General features: G+C 35.0%; 1 long non-coding RNA gene across 1 annotated transcript in view; it reads left to right on the top strand.

The window, feature by feature from the left end:
- The window catches only part of LOC138857278 (uncharacterized), a 75465-nt gene extending 69865 nt beyond the window's left edge, over window positions 1–5600 (top strand). The window contains exons 2-3 of the long non-coding RNA XR_011396368.1: window positions 5080–5176; window positions 5390–5600. This is a non-coding gene — a long non-coding RNA (uncharacterized lncRNA). The remainder of the gene's footprint in view (window positions 1–5079; window positions 5177–5389) is intronic.
- Window positions 5601–22597: the final 16997 nt, after the last annotated feature.

Genomic DNA, 22597 nt, shown 5'->3' with positions numbered 1-22597 from the left:
GAACACATGCAGAGTCATAAGTCATTATGTCAATACATTCTTTGTTTACAAGCTATTTGAAGTTGATGTGTCAGAGTATTTTTTTTAATATGGACATTTTCACAAAGGTGTTTTAACAATGACAAAATTCAACGAATTAAAGTACGAATTGATTGAGTATACACCGTATTCACCAGATTTGGCTCCCAGCTAATACTACTTCTTCAGAAACTTGAAACAATTCCTTCGTGGAAAGCGTTTTTCGTCGAATACGAGTATTTTGCAGAGCTTCTGGAAAGTCATTATAGGGATGGCATAAAATTATTGGAGGCTCATTGGAATAAATGTATTGAAGTTAAGCGAGATTATATTGATTAAAAAAAACATTTCGTAGCAAAAACATAATTTTTTCATTTTGAGCGCAGAAACTTTTCAATCAACCTGTATTTGCTTTATTTTACACTGGGATAAAATGTTCGGACTTGTAAAATTGATTTAATATTATTATTATTTTTAATATTTTTTATGTTTTGCGAAGCACTATTTTCTTGTTTTTATTTACTAGATTCCACTGCACGGTTCCTTCTTATCATTGAGCTCGTGAAATGTAATCGATGTTGCAAAAGATGTGTATGAATAAAAGCGCGTAAATTCACTATTAAAATGTTTTAATTTATTGCTCAGAGCTTTCAGCTATGCGGGCGTAAATAATACTAATACAGCATGAGAGCAATACGGGTAGATGATACTGTGAGATAAATTCATTCAAAGGCTCATATACATATATGTGTGTGTGTGAGTTTGCAGTGCAAATAATCTTGTTAGACGTCCATTTGAAGTGCATATCCATACCCGCAGACATATCCTAATACATATAAATGTTAGCATATGAGCATTTTCTGCGCTTTATTGGTTATAATAAAAAGACCATTTGCCAAATTAAGCTAAATACAGTAACGTTATTAGCCCACACAACAGCTGCAGCCGTTCGCTCCAACCACCTGTTTATGCGTTTTTTTTTTAGAGTTTCCTACATGTGCGTGTGTTTAGTTGCTACTAATGCCTGCACTTCGTCTGGTGTTCGTTTCCATCATTGCCACGATGCTGATGCGTGTAATTTAATTTCCATGAAAGGGTTTTGTGGTTCGGTAATAATATTTATTATTTATTTCATATTTCACTTTAGTGCTTGCACGAGTACGAGTACACGTATACATACTTACATGCATTTTTATGAACTCATATTAACGCACCTGCAGATATTTTGCATTTTCGTTACGAATATTTGCACGCAAATAACTCCCATATTTTATTTATCTTCCGTACGACATCCCAGCAAAGTTTGACAAAAATTGTTATAAGCGGATATTAAGTATTTCCTGCGCATTAACGGTTATTTCATGTATCAACATAAATATTTCTACAGTTATTCGTCCATACAACGGCGTTGAAATTTCACAGTGCTTGTTTTTTTTGCCAAATTTGCTGTTGAAAGTTATAAGGATTTTATAGCTTTATGGAAGTAAAGTTCTTAAAAGGTTTAAGTAATAAATCAAAGTTATTTAATATTTCTCTGGTGATAATTTGATTTCTAAAAAAAAATAAATTTTAAAATTTTAATAAATTTGTACTATGAACGCACTCTTGCTTTAAACTAGTTCTGTTCAACCGAAGGTCAATCATAAATTGATATATTGTTTAAAAAACAAGAAAAATTTAAATATGCTTGGTGGAGAAAAAAATTTTATTTCTCAACATAGTATGTCCTTTTGACTGAGAAATTTACAATTTGAGTAAACATTCAGAAATTTTCATGAAACTTGAAGTTAAAGCATTTTATATAGCAAAGACTGATCAATCGACCGGACCGGAAAGATGATGGTCTACGTTCTTTGGAATTCACAAGGTATGATCTTCATCGACTACCTAGAGAATGGCGAAACGCTTACAGAGCTCTATGTTATACCGAGTTATTGGACCAATTGGATGCCTAAAATTTGGAAAACGGCCTTATTTGGTAAAGAAGAAAAGTCGAACTGTTATTTATTTCGAAGCTTGAAAAAATCACTCGCCTGCTAGAAATTTGAGTCCATTGAGGAATTTATCGCCGGCACGGAGGCCTACTATTCAGACTTCTAGAAAACATAACTTTGAGACCGATTAAAGATCTGTGAGCATCGCTGGGTCAAGTGTAGGGCTAAAGGAGACTAAGCTCAGAAATAAATCTGCTGCAAAAAGTAATACAAATATTCTATCATTTTCGGAATGTCGCTGCAACCAGTGCATCTCCAACGAGTTGACACCCACGTTGAATAATAAAATCGAATTTTGACAAAATAATAAGCTTTTACTATAAACAACACACATTTATTAGCATGCCCGAGAGACATCTTTTTAACTAACTTAATAAAAATCAAATTTATTTTACTTAAATTATTATCATACCCTGAATAAGGTAAATAAAGTGCGCCATAAAGTTTATAACACCCAGAAAGAAACCTGAATGATCAGTGTCACGAGTTTAGTTGATTTATCCACGTCCGTCAGTCCATACCATACAAATTTGAGTAAGCTCCTTAGTTTTTGAGATATCTGAAATTTTGCACACATTCTCTTCTCCCAAAGAAGCTGGTCAGTTGTTGGTATCGCCGATATCGAGCAACTTTAGTATATAGCCGCTATACAAACTGACCGATCATAATCCAGTTCTTATACGGATAACTTTTTTGTTTGACAAACTATCTTTACCAAAAATTTACATGAATTATTTTTAATGACAACGGTGCAATATCCGCCTAAATCACAAATCATATCGAACTACTATAGCATAAAACTGCGTTACAAGTTGACCGGTAAGAATCAAGATAAAAATAGCCGGTGCTAAAATTGGACGATAGACGAGGCACCGCCCATCACAAATTACATATTTGCAAACCACCCATTTCTATAAAATTCAGTATTCCGACGTTCCCATGTTACATTGCGAAAATGAGCCAAGTCGGGCAACAAATACGTCTTCTTCCCATGTAACACAACTTTGAGTTCCATCTGTTTATACAAATCAAGAACCAATGAATATATTCGGATAAACTTTGCACAAAAGGTGATTTTAAGGTATGTTCTCTCAAGTCTTAAATTTGTTAAAATCGGACCAAAACTGTTCAAGCCACCAGAAACCTCAGAAATAATCCTATCTTGATAATGGTATGTCTGTATATTAAAAAATGGGTCACTACTTCCCATAGCCTCCATACCAATAGAAAGATTTTCGATCAACCGGGTGACTTTATACCGTATATATCTGTGAATATGTAAAAATTCTTAACAAAATTAACTGATCGTATAATATTGGATAAACGATAGTTGACCTCGACTCCCATATAAGACATGTAATTATTTTTATTACGCTAATAAACCTATGCTGAATATGTCGGTAAGTATAATATATATGAGTATAAGTATTAAAAAAATTACTTTAAATTATATTATCGAGTATACCTAAGCAATGTCAAAAGTAATGCAATCAGCAAAAATCTTTCTCTGCCTCAATACACCCTGTGTAATTATTTCCGACTTTCGACCTGACTTTTAACCATTTGGGTTTATCAAAATGTGTGATATTTAAATAAAATTAAGTGGAAATACTATTTTAAAAAGTATAAAACTATATTATGGTTCAGAGCGGAATATGAATGGAGTTGGTCTAGACATTGATTTAAAGTAATGTTCATGCCCATAAATCATAACTCTAAATATACAATGAATTCCGATCCTTTGATTGACGTTATCCACATCAACTCAATATAATAAATTTAGCTTCCTCAGTAGAGTTTATATAATATTATATCATTCTCATTTGAAGATGATTTTAATATAATTTTAGCTGAAGCGAAGTAAAATATAGCATGGAAACTAAAACTGAGTTTATGACCTATAAAATAAGTTAATAAAATACCAAATTTCAATTTAATCAATTCACGATTTCGTCTAACAATTAACCCAGAATTTTTTAGTAACATTTTGTAAAATAAAGTTTTGCCAACACCTGAAAAAATTTCCAGGCTTTGATCTCTGCAGGTTGCAAGAGTATAAAATTTTCGGTTACACCCGAATTGAGCCCTTCCTTACTTGTTTTATATTAAATTTAGGTAATGAATTATAAAGCTGATACTATTTAAAAGTTAATATTTTTCATCCCCAATATTTGACTCAATTATTTTATATTGCAAACGAGTTCAACGATAAATTACTTTTTCCCACACATGATTATCATTTATTCTAATAAGCTGTGCATGATTATATACTTTTAATTATGCAAAAGTTTAAGCCAGACACCTCAACACACGCGTACATTATTCTGGCACGTGTACACACACAAATGTATAAAATGTTACGTATACGCCGTGTCAGGCATTAATTTTATAGTCCGCATTGGATTTAAATAACACACGAGTGGCATTTGTGCAAATATTTCACAGTATTTAAAGCGCATTTATTGAATGTATGCGTAACGGTTTTTTGTGCCACGTATTTCACGGTTGGCATTTGCAACATATGTTTCTATTGGAGAATGCATAATTATTTGCGGCTAACATTTGTGGCGTCTGTAACAATTTTATAATTAGTTTGATTTAGTTGGTTTTTTCTTCGTGTTTTTGTTGTGCGTTCGTTAAAGTAGTACGTGTATAACGAATATTATTATTTTAGTATTCGTGTCACAGCTGTGCCACGCCGCATGCAACGCCGCCGTTGACGTGTCCCTCGAGCGCGGCGCTTCACGTGGAAAATAGTTGTTGCTAATCCGGTTTTCGCTTTTTTGTTTGTTGTTTTGTCCGCTTTTGCATTTGCATTTTTGCGTTGTAAAATTGTTATAATTTGTTATTACAAATTACTGCTTTATTAGTGTAATTAATGATGTCAACACCATGTGTTTGCACTAATTTTGCGGTGTTGGCGCAAAAAGTATATACAAATAAGTAAGAGTGACAATGTTTTTTTAAGCATAAATGCCTTTTTTGTTACTAAATTCTGCCAAATATATGGCCCATATATGTCTATATAAAGATTTAAGCATTTGGTAATAGTATACTTTGTTTCTAGTTACAGGATTATGCTGAAATATTAACAACAAATCATGTGGCTTACTGAAAATAAGTGTCACAACCAGAATGCTATTCCAAATAATTATTTAATTAACGTGAGTACCATTTATTATTAATAAATTGAAATGGCATAACGCTCAAATTAAAATACTGTTTATTTTCACATATTTTTATTACACAATATATAATATCTATATTTATTAATATTTGCCTGTTTATTTCGTTAACTCTTTAAATGCATGATACATATATACAATAACTAGAAATATTTTTAATATAAGCATAATTAAAAACCAGTTATTTTCCAGGCTTATCCAAAATCTCGCTTGATTCAAATAATGATGCCGAAACAAATTTATTTAAAAATTACCTTTGTTGCTGTAACAGTAAGTTGTTGTGCTGCATACATAGCATTATTGATACTAAAGAGACTGTAATTTCGGATACGTAAACTTCCGTAACATAGTTAATTGATTGAGCTGGCATAAGTTTGTCACTTAGTCAAACGCCGTGAAAATACTTAAATATACCATATCGCATGTTACTTATTCATTACAAAAACACAGAATTACCATAGGTCGATGATGTCCAAGTAAATTTCCAAAGTTTACGAACTATGCCACTCTAAATTACTTCGCCAATTACAATTAGCGCTAATTTCATTTCACAAAGTGTTGATGGAAATGATTTTAGAAAATAAACGTAATCACAATTTCCACAATTCAACACACAACTCACCGCCGGACGAGCCATATACAACGGATGGACGGTTGTCGACGTATCCGAGCTCGTCGCAGAGCGCAGGTAACAAGCAGTCAAAGTGACTTTAAGTGGCAACATTATTGCAGGCAAATTAGTTGCCTTCATCACCTCTGCACTCACTAAGTCTCCGTTCAAGTACTTTCTCAACAAAATTTGCAACTTGAAATTAAATTCAAATTTTTCAAAGAATACATACATACTTAGTTTGTTGTTGGCCGAAGGCAGAGCCTTGGTTTTGTTGGCAAACGGGTTGGACCTTGAATGGAAAAGCAGCGACTGGTTGTGCAAGCTATAATTGCTATGAATACATAAGCGCGTGGGTGTGTGAATATATATACATTTATATATATGATAGTGTGTGTTGCATCAAAGTTGGGAATGGAAGTGAGACAAGACACGCACCAACCAACGCAAGCAGGTTGCATGTACAAACATACACACAGGTGCAGCATCTTATGCTCGCTCCCTCCACTCCACCCACTCTGCATTGTGCTGCTTGCAGTTAGCCAGCATATTCTTCGTTTACGCATAGCTTTCACCGAAATATGCTGTACATTACTCGGCATGAGACTGAACAAACATACCGTTAGTAGGTATGAGGCAACGAGTAAGTGGAAAAAGTTTTGTTGAAGTAGCCAAATACAGACAAAAAATACATTCAAAATTGCTGTGCGTCGATGCTGTGGGCAAGCAGTCACCGGCCAAGGCATTCGTAAACTATGAAGACCGGCATGCCTGCCTGCATTCTCTGGAGACTGTACTATTTGTCTGCGTGTGTTGGCCAACTTAAACAGCGCTATGTGCCACTCCAGAACTTTTTGCTGTTTTAAAACTTTCAACCAAACAGCAACGCAACTCAGCTACTTAAATATAAGTCTGCCTAAATATGTACATATATATTATACAAGATATGTATATAGACTGTTAGTTTCGCTACTATTCTATTTAATTATTAAAACTCTTTACTCAGAATCAGTGCTAAGGTGTAAATAGTTTTCGTGAGCAGGCAGATTCTTTACGAATTAATTTCGCAATTTTGTACTTTTAATTTTTTCCTTAAACCTGAGATAATATTGTGAGAGAAAGCCTGGCTGCTGCTGTGCAAGTTAGCAAGTCTCAGAGTGAAGTTAGCGCTTTTGCGCCTGTGCATATATTTTAGTGTCATTAAATATGCAAGTGTAAAAATTTTCAACTAAATTCTGCGTTTTTGCTTCTACAAAACTTTTATAATTTCTTTTTTGCTTTCTTCTGCCTTCAGCGTACGCATTAAGCGCGAGAATGACTGCGATGAATGTAAATGTAATGAGTTTACGTGCTGCTTAAGTTCTAACACACACACACACATGCACATGCACTCCTATATACTTGTATGTTGTTTAATGTGGCTGAATGTGTGCGCATATGGTTTCTATCACTTCTAATATATCGACGTCATTTGTATGCAACTCGCCGCACCAGTCCGACACCATAAGAAAAATGTGTATAGAAATCGAAACGCATATATTTAAAACCAATAGAGATATGTAAATGTGACCCATATAATCGGCATTGTATTGAATCTCACCTAAAAAAAACAAATTCACTTTTCGAACTCGCAACAATTTCTGCTTACCCGAACGAAAAGTTGACCCACAAAAAGATGTAAAGATATGTATAGATGTCGCTCTCGAGAAAAATGGAGCATGAGACGGTTTCACTTGCTACCTATAAACTATGATGCGCGCAGGAATGCTTGGAAATCAAAACCGCTCTGCGAATGTTAGAAGAAAAGAAACGGTGAATTATGTAGATTTGAGAGCTCTTTCCATACACAAAACTACGAGTTTTTAAATCTGTTTTTATTATTTTAGTTATTTGTTATTCACATACCATCTAAACGGATTAAAGTGATCGAATTAATATAGTCTAAGCAATAATAAATATGAGAAAAAACATTAACTTCGGTTGCACCGAAGCTATAATACCCTTCACAAATACAAAAGGTTCTTTGCAATAACTTAATTCCGATCGTTCAGTTTGTATAGCAGATGTATACTATACCGATCCGATCCGAACAATTCCATTATTGCCTTAGGTAATGATCCGTTCCAAATTTTGTGAAGATATCTTGTCAAATGAAAAAGTTTTCCACATAAGAACTTGATTCCGATTGTTCAATTTATATGGCAGCTATATGCTATAGTGGTTCGATATGGGTCATTCCAACAAATGAGCATATTCTTGGTGAGAAACGGTTATATCCTAAATTTAAGTTCCATATCTCAAAAACTGAGAGACTAGTTCGCGTATATACAGACAGTCGGACATGGATGAAGGCTGATCATTTACATATACTCTTTATATGGTCTCCGTTATATCTTTGTTGTTGCAACACGTTGCTACAGAGTATAATTGTTTTGTTCACCTAACGGTTGTTTGCATCACTTAAAACTAACCACCATGGTCAGCACAATGAGACAAGTTGAAATCCAAGTGACTGCCTGTCTATCAGTCCGTAATTTGGTGCAACCAATCGTAATATTGACAGACACCTGTGGTTAGAAAACTTGTTTTAAGTGGGCGTGGCCCCGCCCTCTAATAGGTTTAAAGTATATTTTTCCGAAACTATTCCAGATACATACATCACGCAAATTCGCACAAGACATATCATTTCGACACCTCTTTCGAAAGCAAGAAAATCGGTGAAATCGGATGATAACCACGCCCACTCCCCAAATAACTGTTTTGTTAAAAACTACTAAAACTGCGATTAATCAATAACGAAATGAGTCAGAGATATTAAATTTTACATCCGAGGGGTGTCAAAATATGACAACGGGCGTGTCAACACCCACATTTAGGTGAAATAACATATCTCCGAACCGGCACGGAATCGGACGATAACTATTCAGTCCCTCAGATACCGGAAATTTGGACTCCAGAGCCTCTGTCTGACTTTTTGCTGTCGAACTTCCAGTTGACTTTATACCACATACATATATAAGTATATCGGCCAATGTGCTAGTTATTTTAATTAAATTGGGAATTTTTCTAATAAGAGTGCATCTTTGTGCCCAAAAAGGGATAAAATCGAGCGAAAATTGCCTTAGCCCCCAAATAACTGATATTAACGATTTTAAAAAGTCTGGCTGACTTGACTCCATATATATGTTTGTATTTACATATATATTTGTAAAATTGCTTGAAAATAAGTTCTCAAGTAAACCTGTGCAATTTCAAAAAATAAATGCATCAGCCTTTCCATTTCTATGCCCTCAATGATTTTAGTATAATTTTCGCCTATGAAGTTTTGCCAACATCTTAAGGTATTTCCTCGGCCTTAAGGTATTTCCTCGGCTTTGATCCGTGCAAGTTGCAAGAGTATGAAATGTTTGGTTACACCCGAACTAAGCCCTTCCTTACTTGTTTTACTTAAAATTTTATTTTACGGTATTTGGAATCAAAATTTTTATATTTAATTCAATTCTAAATAGAAATTTTAAAATTATTTTTCATAAAAATTTCGCGTATTACAAACTAAATAAAAAACTTTAAATGTTAATTCAGTTGAATTGTTAATATATTATTTGCAATAATGGTTCCACCACCCATTTAAGTTTATAATTTTATAAATCAAACTTTTTTATAACTTTGGAGGAGGCAGAAATTTCTTTATAACTAATAACCGCTCACATCAGTGGCTTAGACTCTAATATGATATGCCTCATTAAATGACATTGAAAGAGTTTTTAAGTAACTCTTGAAGTGAATTCATTTGAAATTCAAGCCGAATTCTCTACATCTTCAAAATTCTTTTATTCGACTTAAGCTAGTTTTTGACATTCCGCCATCATTATGAACAGTGTGAGCCGACGTAATCATACTTTCCGAATCGATTGAGTTAGGTATCTCGAGTTGACGAAAATCACAAATACTTCGGTTAGACCAAATTTAGGTGAACACAACTAGTTTTTATTTAAAAATATAACTGTATAGTTCATAGTTTTAAAATCTGCACAATAGTAGAAATCATCAACAAAATTGCAAAAATTGTCCCAAGTTTTCAAAATTGTTATTCGAATTTTGTTTCTAGAAAGGCCAAAAAATTAACTTCACACTTTTGCTTATTGATCTCAATCAACCGATCATACTTAATTTTTTGCCTTAGTGGTACATATAGTTAACACTTGCTTTAGAAGCAAACTAACAAGTGCAAAATTATTCTTAATATAAACCAACAGTAATACTTGTAATATTGAGATAAAGGTGTGGTATGCTCGATATACGAAAAATATGGCACATATCTCAGAGTTTCGTAAGGCACATCCCGACAACTGAAATAAGTATTCTAGTCTAGAGGCCCGCAGTTAGAGCGTTTTTTGGCAATTGATAAAAAAACATTTGATATTTTTACTATCCATTTTTGAAGCATTTGTTTATTTATATTTGAAGCATACATAAAGTTAATTAAAAAAAAAAAAATTTTTTTCATTGAGCTTCTGTCTCAAGAAGCTGCAAAGCTGAAAAAAACCAAATTTTGTCATAAAATGGCATCTACAGAAAAAAAAGTCGATCTTTTCACTAATTTCACTCGATTTTTTTATTTCTAGACTAGAACACCATCTTAAGTTACCATAAATAAACTATCAATAATATAATATTTCATTCCCCGTGATGGCTTTCATGCAAAATATGACGCGAAAATCTTTACAAAATATATTATATAAATTTTACTTCCAGATTATATTATTAATGATAGTCCGGATTTTAACAACCACTACATAGTGCACATAAATCGTTAAGCAATTCCTGTTACAAAAACAATAAATCGTACAAATTTATGCAAGTCACATACCACGAGCAACTTGAATTGTTATTTATCTGTGTCAAAATTTAAGCAATTTCGGTGATGGAGAAAGTTTTTATTTTACTTTTACTTTTTTTCTGCCACCTCTCTGTCCCTCCCTCTCCCTCTCTCCCAATTTGTTGTATGTCTGACTTGCCAAATCGAATTTGGTTTAAGCATTTTGATTTCAATGCCGTCTCATTCTCCATTCTTAAATATCGATGACATTAAGGCTTGTCGTTGTTATTTTATTATGTATGTATGTACATGCCACTTTGATTTATTTCTATGCGTTTATAACTGTCTGACATTTTTCTTTTATCCACTTCCTTGTGTTCTTTTATCGAGCATAGATTTGCAGCGTTGAGTTTTATAATGACAATCAATGTCACATTTGTTGGCGATTTGTGCGAGTGATTGAGCAAATTTAGTTGATGGTGATTGGCTGCGTCTTTTGTCTTGCTTTTGTGGTAATGTCAAAGTTTTATTCAACAGCAAAGTCGTGATTTTCGGAATTTGAGCCCCTCAAACTTTAAATAATGAATTTAAGGGGTACAATTTTTGAAAACTGTTGTTTTGTTTGATATCGCAAATTTTGTTATTCCTTCATCAGATTTAGGCGTATTGTATTGGAAATCGATTAGGTTAAGCTGGGTTTAGGAATATTGTCTCATTTTTATATACATTTAAAATGCTTATTATTTTACGTTTTATCTGCTTGGTGAGAAGCAGTGGTTAATACTTATGGAAAATATAGTTTTCTTTCCATTTTTAAATAGACATTTGGTAATGTTGATCAGTTGAGCAGTTTAAGAACATAAGAAACTTCCTTCATCCCTGCTTAACATTTTCAATCACTATCGTAGTATTTCGATTAATATTTACAATTCCATTTTCTGATTTCGTATATAATTAAATTATTATTTACTCGATATACTTTTACATAGTGAAAAGAATAATATTATATTTGGTTCGGGCGACCTTGAGACGGTAGCTCAGTTTTGCCAGTATTCGAATTTGTGGTATTTTGTATAACCCCACAGGAGAGACCAACCCCCAAAATTATGCTTTTTACATAACTACGCACATTGACGGACAGTAAGACCAAGTGAAATTCGATAATTGACACTTTACGTTTTTGTAACTTTTGGAGTATGAGATGATTACTTCATCACCTTTAAGGTTGCGGCTATAACTGTCGTGGTGCCAGCGAACTTTAGACACAAAGTAATGAGACGATAACGGCTATAACAGAACAAATTAAAAACGTACATGACAGGTTTATTGACTCGAAAAAGCAAATTTTTGTCTACAACAAATTATTTTTGGGAGTTCTGCACGAAATGATAGTTCATATTGAATCAAAAATAAATAAATGACAAAAAATCGCACCACTCTCTTCACAACTATGTGTATGCCGAAGCTGCCAGTAGTGTAACAGAAAGCGAAACTCAATCAAAAAATTGTCTCCAATAGCGTTCTAATTGTACCCCGGTAAGAGCTTATTTGTGACGCTATAGCCCTAAATACGGCCGCTTTCATTTGGACGGTTATTGCCGTCATGCCATCTTGTTCGTTTTGACGACTATTGTCGTAAGCGTCTGTCAACGTGTTACAAAATCGTTTGGGTCACAGTAATTAGTAAATGGACTATGACAATAATGAGCTGGATTAGCCTACTTTGCTTTAATAATATTAGTAATAATAATAAGTCTCTAAAAAATAATTTTGGATACAAAAAACATTGCGGTAAAGATTATCACACCCACATAGGAATCCATCAGTTCTAAGTAAACTATGGCTAGGATTTGCCACTTTCAGTCTCAGTCGATTTAGACATGTCCGTCTATCTACATATATGTGAAACAGTTCCTCAATTTTTCAGACATCGATCTGAAATTTCTTTTCTATTAGAAAGCGACAGGTGACTGTGATTGACAATATAAACTAACAATATGGTTTTCATGTTTCCATTGAGAACATAGTTTTCTCCTATGCTTCTGATGATTGCCTTCTTGGTTATTTTTGTGGTTAAACTTTACAAATACTTCAGTTAACCCTTTTTATACGATTTTATTATTATAACAGCGTTCAGGTTTTCTGTGGAGCACCTCAAAACCCCTAATCCCTGAGCAGAGAAGCATCCATAAACATGCACATTTTGGGGGTGTTTAACACTCTACTGAATAAACGTTTGTTCTTCTCATGGTAAAACACATTTCAAGGGTGTGAAAAATATAAAAGACCCATCTGTAAATATATCATTGTTTCAATCGCGTTTCATGTTTTCCTGCGCCCAATGCAACCAGTATTCAATGTATGTTTTTCTAATTAGGAGTTTAATTACAGTACATTGATGGCAGATCTCTGAAATCTGTCCAAAATTAGATTTAGTGATATATCCAATTTATCGTATTGCAATATTTAAATACTTTGCAATTTTTTAAAAGTACATTTGGGATGCTTCGTTAGAAAGGCTGCTTTGAATCGTTTCTTATACTGAGCACTAATTTCTATTATTTCACAGCACGCTTGGACACATTAAGAAGATAGAAAAAACCGACCAAAATGTACGCGACAGTGATCGCATTCGAACATGTGTTTATTTGCAAAAAAAAAAAATTAAAAAAGTTTTCCGCGAATTAATCGAGCAAATTAAACATTACTTTTTGAACGCACTGTACTTGCCTTCCTCTTAGGATCCAAGGCATTTCTTATACAAACATTTTTAACATGCCTTTCTAAAATATAAATATATGTAGTTATCGTTTATAAGTATAGCTATCGTAAGAAATCTTTAAGTGCTCCGGTGTATACCTAAATTATTCAGCTTCATGCAAACCTTTTATTTTAAGATGTAATTATTTTAAAATTACCTCTGGCCCAATTCAAGCATATACGAGTATCTCTTTATTTCCAAAGCAAAACTGTTATAAGCCTTCAATATTTTTGGCATTATGCATTTATGCATAACAATTTTTGTTATTTTAATCTTAACATTATGCAGCAGCATAATTTACTAAATTACCCCTTTAACTACAATAACCATTGATTCTCTTCCATTTGTAGTCTTCATAAAGGCAATATTTGTACCAAAGGCCACTTTCCACGCTTCACAGCACAGCTTGGCTGATGTTAAATTGCAAATTATTTTCATTAGAAAAACCAGAAAATAAAAACCTAATACAGCACCAACCCAATTCTGACCCTTATAAATTGTTAAGCGTAACTAAGAATTACGATATTATTGTTTTACAAATGATTTTTATACCTAAGGGAAAAATGTGATACCCCAATGGTCCAAGCAAGAAATAAAACAAAATAAAATGCAAAAATACAATAAAATTTATGCGCATCAAGAGCGAGCGCTTATCATAGATAATACGTATTTATGTGCGGATATCTAACTTGCTGCTGCTAACTGAGCTTTCCATTTCAAAATTTGTTTCTAATTCCACAATTTTCATTTTGTAGTGAACCCTTGTAGCCATTACGAGCACGCGCCACGCAACACACACGCCCACATAATACTTACGGGAGAGAGGGGCAATTCGGGAATTTTATTTATTTTTTTTTTTAATAAAAAGAATGTCTTAGATATGCATACAATTATGGCGAGAGTTTTTCAAGCGTTTTATTGCGTGAAATTTCACATCATAAGCGTAGAAGCAGACAATAGCAAAAACAACATTGAAAACAGTAACAACAGTGGCAACAAGTTGAAAGTAATATAAAATTTTTTATGCGCTTCGTTTAATATTAAGCGCAATTTTTTTCGCAACGCATAAGGGTTTTTGTATACATTTATGTATGTACGTATGTTCACAACAGTGTTGCCACACTTGAATTTACAAGCATTTCGCTTTTATTTTGCCACATTGTTCCACGCTTTTTAGAGGGTCGCACGCTTTGAAAGCTTGATATTAATAACTTCTTATTTTGTAACTATATCTTTGGCTTCCTCCTCTCCCTTAGTACCAGACTTTAGTGGGAATAGGAGTGAAAAGTCTTGTTAACAACTGGCTGCAAGAAAAAAAATTCCCTTGGCCTGCTTACCAACCAATTGAGGAGCGCCACAGTAGCGCAATAATCTCGGCAAATTAAGCGCCTGTAATAAAGTGTAGTGTAGATAAACCACAATAAAGCGCCTTTGAAGTATTAATGTCATTATACTTCTGTTTGCGAGTAAACCAAAAAAAAAAATAATAAATAAAATAGCAGCATAAATAAATCCTTTCGAAATATGAATAGCCAGCGAAGCGGACAAAGCAACCAAAGTGCCGCTCGCCATTGAAGGCTGCGTTCGTTTGTGTGTGCAGGTAAGCACGCGTTGAAATCTCATTTATTTTATGGTATGTCTCATCGCTTTGTGTGTGTGTGTATTCGTTGTTGCTGCAACTGCAAATAATATTTATTACCCAGTCAATCATTTTGTAAATTTTTTTTGAGAAATTGTAAAAATTAAAATATATGAACGAGGTGTTAAGTTTTTCTACCTTTTTTGATTTTTCTTCTTTATGTGCTTCAGACAAATATATTTCACGTAGGAGAAGTATTGTCTAATCAGGGATTTCAGAATTTATGAATATATCGGACAATCATAGGACTAGGTTAAATTTAGTTCAATACCCAATCTTCACAATGGGGATCGCAGTGGCTACTTTATACAGACCTTTGTGAACAGATCTTATAAGTCGAATGCCTTGAGGCCAATAAACTGTTGCACAGGCGTGCCATTTCTGTTCACTGCAGCTGACCGGTATGTCTGAAAATGTGAGCTCCGAGATGTTTAAGCCTTGATCTCGCAAAGGTGGGAAAACCAAGAATGAGGTGCTAAGATGTTTCTGCCTTATCTTCTTCCAACCAGCTTTTAAAACTGGAATTCGATAAAATTTTCAACCTTACCGTGTAAACAACGATAGGGCAATTACCAGTTGGAACCCCTACAAAGGAACCCCCTAACCTTACTGTAGCTCACTATAGCTGCGATCCACTTTAGACCAAAAGGATCTTGCGACAGCGCATGCACTAATGTTAGCCCTGCGCTGACCATGTTTCCGCGAAGCTCAGCTATTCAGTAGTAGAATGTAGAAATAGAGCGGAGAGCGTAATAAGTCTGTTTCTACTTGCCTTACATGATCCTTACTTTTGCTTTTATTTGACTGAAATAAGACATGCGTGAATGTAAATATGATGAGATTTAATATTTTAAGACCAAATTCAAACTCAATTGTCTTGTCCAGGTTATGGCTCTCCCCACACTGTTTTGCAGGCTTAGATATATATATTATATTTAGGAATTGTCTTTATCAATATGAGTTTTAGATTCCCTCCTATACCGGTGCTGTTTTCAAGTTCTGATCATCTAGTTAATTTTTGATGACAAAGGCATGAATTCGGCAAAAAAAGAGTTATAGGCGCAGTGTAAGAAGTATTTTTCCTTTCTTTTTCTTTTTTTGCGTCATCTGCTTGAGTCTATAAATATTCCAATTGCAAATTATCGCTAAATACTTCCTTGCATTTCACCTCGTTTGGCTGGAAATAAAGAATGTAGCTACGATCTTTGTTGTTGTTGTAGTGGAATGAAATATTTCTCAAATAATTTTGTGAAATCCTGTCGAGCTATAAGTTTTCCATCGGATGTAAATCCAGATTCGTAGCATAAACGACGTGACAGACATCTCTCTAACCAAAAACCTTTGACATGATCATACTTATAAGTTGGTCACTTGACAGATTTGCATAACCACAGGTCCATAGAAGTGGTACTCTTCTCTTCAAAGTATTTCTCAGTGAACACAGATTTAGTTTTGCTTATATTGTATTTTTTTTTCGAAAGCAACTGACCACAGCTTAACAATTCTGAATAAATATCATCATGGAATCAGTTTTATACAGCAAAAAAAAACTTTGAGTTGTAACTGATATTGATTTCTAGCAAATCAAGCAATGAAAATGAAAATATGTCGACTAGTGCTTTAGAATCTGCTATCTTTTATCGACTTTCAGCAAAAATTTCATCACATTTCATCTATTGGAAGTGAAGTAATTGCGTTTTAAGTGTCAGTATGTCAAATGAGCTTCGAACAAAGAGCCCACATTAAATTTTGTTTTAAAATTGGTAAAACTTTTACCGAAACGTTTCAATTGATGAAACAAGTTTATGGCGATGATTGCCTATCCCGTAGCAGAGTACACGAGTGGTTTCAACGTTTTCAAAGTGGTCATGAGGACATAAATGAGAAATGCCAAAACGCTAATGCGGTATTCTACCTTGGAGTTTTGATGCGTTTGGTGCGCCGTATTCGACGTGTTCGGCCGGAATATCGTGGGGATGGAAGTTTTCGTTTGTTGCACGATAATGCGCCGTCTCATCGATCGACGTTTGTGGCCAATTCGTTGACCAAAAATCACATTTTAACAATCAACCACTCCCCTTATTCACTTGATATGGCACCGCGCGACTTTTCGGAAAAAAGCATTTGCCGATGAAATGAAAGCGTTATGTAGACGTGGAGGCCATTCAAAAGGCTTGCACCGGCATACTGGCGGCCATACCGGGCAGCAAGGTAAAACACACGTTTGACATGATTTTGGACCGTGCAAAAAGCTGTATTAAAGCAGAAGGAGACTATTTTGAATACATTTTTAAAAATAAATATCTTGTTTTGATATAAAAGAAAAAAAAATTTCAAATTCAAGTTGTCATAAGCTGTTGCAGTGGCGGCTGAAAAAATTGGCGCGCCAAGTCTGTCACGGTTGCAAACCTCCAAATGATCTTAAATAAAAATCTATAAAATATTATTTAATTAAAACAATACTGCTATCGTACTTGTTAAGAAAACTGAAAAAATATTTTTTTTAAATAAGAGATGTCCGAAAATTTTGTTTACTATTTTTATTAATATTTATATGTTTTACAAATATGTATATTATAAATCAGTAGAGAAGACCCACAGAAAATTTCTAAATAAAGTAAGACTTGAAGAATTTAAATATGAAAAACTTGTGGTTAAAAAATGTAAGGAAAACTGGTTTAAAATGCCGGGCTTTCCAGCCGGTTTGGATATCATGTCACCAAGATAGCTACATCTGCTAAGTAATTAAAATTCTACAATTTTTTTTTATTTGACAAGTTATCTTCACAAAATTGTTCACGCATTATTATCCAAAACAACGGTATAATCTCCGAAGAAATTGTTCAGATCGCATTACTATAGCATATAGCTGTCATACAAACTGATCGATCAAAATGAAGTCCTTGTAGAGAAAACTCTTTTATTTGACTAGATATCTTTACGATATTTGAAAAGATTATTGTCCAAGGCAAATGTACAAATTATTTAAAATTCTGACAAATCCTTTTAACCACGTATTATAGAAAGCTTCAGCTTTGAAATTATGAAAAAATTTATTACTTCAAATTTCTACACTAGAATATCCCCTTAATCGACATTTAATAACCCTGTGGTTTATATATATATTTTTCTTTGATATGAAGCTAGTCCAATATACATTCAATAAGCACTGACAATGCTGTTGTGTAGCCATTTCAAATTTTAATTTAAATTTCTGTGCCTCTACTCTTTATGTGGGACGTAGCCGAATTGATAAAATTACATCTGTGCTCCTCAAATTATTATGGTTACAATAATTGTAGACAATGCGATTAGTTATGTTATTAGTTGAAATAACCAAGATTACAATACATTTAAGAAATTGTCACTAATTTAATGTACCTTTCCATAAGTATATTTGGAGATTTTACATTCCTTTTTATACATTGAACAGGAGTATGGCTCGAAGTTTGCTAGGCGGGGTCTTCTTTAGAAAGCATATATTTAAATAATCACCGTGAAAAATTAAATCAATTTAGTGATGGCCGTTTGTCTATCCGTCGGTCCACCTAGTTAGACAGAAACTATTTTCGATACGAAAATTATCACACGTCCTTTTCTTTCCAAGAAGCATTTGTCGAAACCAAGCCAAGCCGTGGAAATCCGTCAATGGAAAACATCTTATTTGAAAATTATCTTCACAAAATTTGACAAATATTATTATCCAAAGCATCGGTACAATCTCCGATTTTATTCGTATTATATTAATGTAGCTTCTGTATAGCCGTATTTCACGTGTTTTTTTATGCTTGGTATAATTTTATCTCAACTACAGCGACATCTAAGCTCTTTAGAACATTCGTCTTAATTTCGTTAGCTTTTGTTGTCTGGGTTAATGAGTTCTTTACACAAATTGCAACAATTTATAACACATACAAATAAAGCGCTTATTTTTCGCATTCCTTCATTATTTTCTACACTTCGTTAATGTTTTGCCTCTCTTCCATTTAATGGTACATTTAAAGCAAGCTCTTGACGTTCTCTATTAGCTGTTTGTTTTATGCCAACCGCTTTTGATTTGTTCCTCTCGCTTTCATATTTTATTTCATTTGCGTGATTTCAATGTTGAATTGCGGTAACTGTCACATGAGACAATGCTGCATGCCACAAAACCACCACCATTCCCCTCCCACAAGTCACTCAATGAAAGTGAAAGATAAATGCAAACAGCAGGAAAAACTGAAAATTTTTCCACACACATACACACACACCTGGTACTTGAGTTTCAGCTTTTCTTAGTTGTAATGGATGCCGCATGAATGCTTGGTTAGGCAGCACAAATAGTTGCTTTTGTTTATTATCCCTTGCAAATAAACGTGTGTGTGTTGGTGTCCGTTTTTGTTCTTTATACCGGGTATCATTGCTTCACCACCCATTTAACGAGCGTCACGTTTTGACTTTGATTTCCTCCTCAGGTTTCATTTGTATGAAGCTCCCACAGTCTCCAGCGCCGCTTGTTCACTTTGATATAAAGCCATGACACCTTCACCACCATGACCACTCGAAGATCTACATACCAACAACATGCAAGTATATATGTATTGTATGTATACATGTGGAGATACATATAAGTCTGTGGTTTTACATATAAGCGTTGCTGCTATAAATCAGTGTGTTTTATATGTTCTCCTTGGCTTGCTGGTTTCTGGTTCTTCCTCGACTTCTTTTTCACTCCATCACAGCGCTGCTGTCACGCATATCAAACACTTATCCCATCTAACCATCGTCGGTGTGGCTTTATGTGTCTCTGCCTGTCACAGCGCTCGTATTACACACACGCTTACATATAGACGCAACTGTACTTTTAAGGGATTTGTATAATGCAGCATATCAGCGTCGAATTGTGGCTTTCGATAGTGTCCTTCCAGTTAGCTGGAAATTGAGTTCGATGAGGTTGAGCGATTTGAAATGAAATTATCACAATGTGCGATACGCAGCATTTAAATAGAGAAACTTCAACGACCTAGCATTTCGACAAGAATTTGGCACTTTTTAAGTGCAAATGAGGATTTTGTGACTATTATAATGATTGGGAATTTTCAGTTTATTTTTAGTTAATTTTTTTGGAAACTGATATAACGTGACTTTACAAATGTAAACATTTTAGTTGTTCACACAGGTTCATCCATCATTTTAGATCCATATAAGTTTCACAAATATATTTAAACTTAGCAAATATTGCCAGAAGCGAAAATTAAAACTAATGTGATTTTATTTTCAGTAAGATTGTTAAAAGCTGAATAGAATAATGGAAAAGGTTATTTTCATAATTATGTTTGAGCATATGTAAGCCAACCGAAAACTACATATATTTGTACAACTATGGCCTAAATTGGAAGTTCTAGTATACAAAAATTTTGTCTAAGGATCCTGAAACGTTAAAATATTTCCAACCTGTCTTCGATTCGCCGTGTCTTGAAAAACAAATAAGGAAAGACTAAGTTCGGGTGTAACCGAACATTTTATACTCTTGCAAGTTGCAAGGACAAAATCCTGGAAAATTCCTGCAGGTGCTGGCAAAATTTTATATTAAAAAATGTTGCATAAGAATTCAACATTCATTATTCGAAGAAATCGTGAATAAATTTTAATCAAATTTGGTATCCTCTTTACTTATGTGTAATGCCATTAACTTCAACTTTATCGACCGCAAAGGCTAAATTTAATATTTATTTATAGATGTGGAAAACGAAAACCAGAGGATCTGAATTATTTATATTAGAGACATGAAGTTCAGACCAATTCCATTCATATTCAATGGCAAACAACATATTTTTTAGAAAACTTGTCCATTTAATAGAATTAAAATATCACATTTTGACCAACCTGAACGGTTTCAATTCAGGTGGAAAAGAAAAGGCGGAAACCAGAGAAAGGGACTAGTGGCATTAATTTGGCCCTTACTCAGGTGTACTTGAGAACGTATTTTCAAGCAATTTTTAAATATATAACCTATACACTGAACGAAGTATTCGGTATTAGGTAGGTAGGTAGGTAAAGTGGCTGTCATTCGACACACTTAGGCCTTTAGGAGGCCCATTGTGATACCACTGGGACTGTGATCCCCTCACTCTACTGGTTCCTCTCTGAACCACCCCGCACTTCTGATGAACTTCATCAGTGTGACAAGTTTTATCTGTGCAACCTCCGAGACGTCGTCAAGAAACCCACGACCCATGGTTGCGATTCTTTTCCTATATAGTGCTGCGCAATCGCATAGAAGATGTCTAATGGTCTCCTCCTCTTCTACTTCCTGACAGCTTCTGCAATAGTCATTATATGGCGCGCCAAGTCTACTTGCATGTCTGCCTATTAGACAGTGGCCTGTTAGTACTCCTACGAGAGTTCTTATATCATTCCTCTTGAATTTTAATAGTCGGCATGTGCGGCTCAAAGGACAAAGTCAGGCCGTTCTTCTGCCATGCGGTTAACTAGGGCTAGAGACGCTAGTTTGCTGTGGTGTAAATTAATTTGGAGAAGACGCATTAGTTATGGTCTTCTCTGCATCATCATGAGAGTCGCTTAAAAGCTCACTCTCAGTGTAGAGTTTAGAGAGTCTGTCCGCAAGTTCAGACCCCGAAGTACACTCACCTTGATCCGTGATCTCTGCGTCGCTCGAGGACTCCACTGGATCTTCCTCGACTTCGCACTCCGATTCCGATGCCAAGTTTTCTCCTGCATCGGCGTCTGATTTGTAGGTCATGACCTTTACTTTTGTGAATCCGTAGTTGATCTCTCCGCCACTTTTCGCTAGCGGTTCTACGGATTCTTTTGTTAGAAGCAGCAGAATCTGCATTGTGGCTCGCTTCGTCTCCACTCCAGATTCTGCTGCGGGGTCGTCAAAGGCCTTGACGAATCTCCATCCCTCCGTTGGCAGATTTGGGTTGCAGGCTCTTATGAGCTGCATTATTTGGTCCGGCTGCGATGGTGTAGCCGGGATCCATACCCTTGCTCTCGGTCGGGATGGGATATCTTTCCTGTCTACCGCCACCAATTTGGCTCCGGGGTAGACCTCTCCCACTTTAGCTATTGCTGCTTTATATAGCTGGACCGATCTCTCGTCGTCACACGCTATCATCTTTATTTGCCCTTGATACCATCCGGCATCCGCACATGACGGGGGTGGACCTGGATTGCTAAGTAGCACTTCCAAAGCCACATTCGTCAGTGCGGCTTGCACCCATTTCCATTGGGCTCTGGGGATTTTTCCTTCGGGATCGCCCTCATCCAGCACACCAATGACAATGCGGTTTCGGGCCACATCAGCAAAAGATCTTACGGGCGTCACGCCCTTAGTTTTCGACTCTTTGCTGACGGCTTAGCCTCTTCAGCGGACCTTTGTCTTTTTGTTGCCACTACCGGCGCTTCTAGTTTGAAGTTAGGTAGGACAGCTCTCGCGCAATCAATGGATTCTTGGAGCTCCTTTGTGAGCTCCTCATTGCTTGGCGGTTGCAGCTCCACCTTCTTCAACAGGTATGCAGGCCGTCGCCTCTCTGCATACTTTGCTTTTGCCGGGTCATCAATCCTGAAGG

This window comes from Bactrocera oleae, chromosome 5 (assembly GCF_042242935.1).
Source record: "Bactrocera oleae isolate idBacOlea1 chromosome 5, idBacOlea1, whole genome shotgun sequence".
NCBI lineage: Eukaryota > Metazoa > Arthropoda > Insecta > Diptera > Tephritidae > Bactrocera > Bactrocera oleae.
The sequence above is the reverse complement of the archived record's forward strand: the minus strand, read 5'-3'. Positions and strand labels throughout refer to the sequence as shown.